The sequence below is a fragment of the Sinocyclocheilus grahami genome, unplaced genomic scaffold, assembly GCF_001515645.1.
Source record: "Sinocyclocheilus grahami isolate Dianchi unplaced genomic scaffold, SAMN03320097.WGS_v1.1 scaffold2546.1, whole genome shotgun sequence".
Classification (NCBI taxonomy): domain Eukaryota; kingdom Metazoa; phylum Chordata; class Actinopteri; order Cypriniformes; family Cyprinidae; genus Sinocyclocheilus; species Sinocyclocheilus grahami.
This window is the reverse complement of record NW_015507725.1, coordinates 14,852-15,250: the sequence shown is the minus strand read 5'-3', so window position 1 is coordinate 15,250 and position 399 is coordinate 14,852. Positions and strand designations below refer to the sequence as shown.

Here is a 399-nt window from a genome sequence, read left to right as displayed (position 1 = left end):
TATATACAATAATGTGTTAAAAGGTTAAAGTCTAATAAGAGGCAGAAGAGCATTTATATGAAACTATACCTCGTGCATAAAGAGCGTGTACTAGGAGGGTCAAACTCTGTTGTGGGAGGATTCATACACTAGCTTGAGAGTTTTGATGTATAGTCTTACACGATTTCACTGAACAAGTGAAGAAAATGGTTTGCACATTTGTTTTGTTCTGGTTGTGCTGGTGGCGTTTGACTGGTAAGTTATACAAGCATTTTTATGGCTTCATTTATTTTCAATTCATTTCACATTTAGTTACAAACTGCAACTGATTTCTGCTTTGTAAACCAACAAAGATTTTAATCTGATCCTATATCTTCTCCAGGTGTGTTTGGCGAGTCATTATCAGTGCTGGAAGGAGAT

General features: G+C 35.8%; 1 protein-coding gene and 1 long non-coding RNA gene across 2 annotated transcripts in view; one reads left to right on the top strand and one right to left on the bottom strand.

Moving 5' to 3' along the window:
- LOC107575280 (uncharacterized) overlaps window positions 1-399 on the bottom strand; it is an 18,263-nt gene that overhangs the window by 8,414 nt on the left and 9,450 nt on the right. The window lies entirely within an intron of this gene.
- LOC107575279 (SLAM family member 9-like) overlaps window positions 1-399 on the top strand; it is a 36,556-nt gene that overhangs the window by 31,643 nt on the left and 4,514 nt on the right. The window lies entirely within an intron of this gene.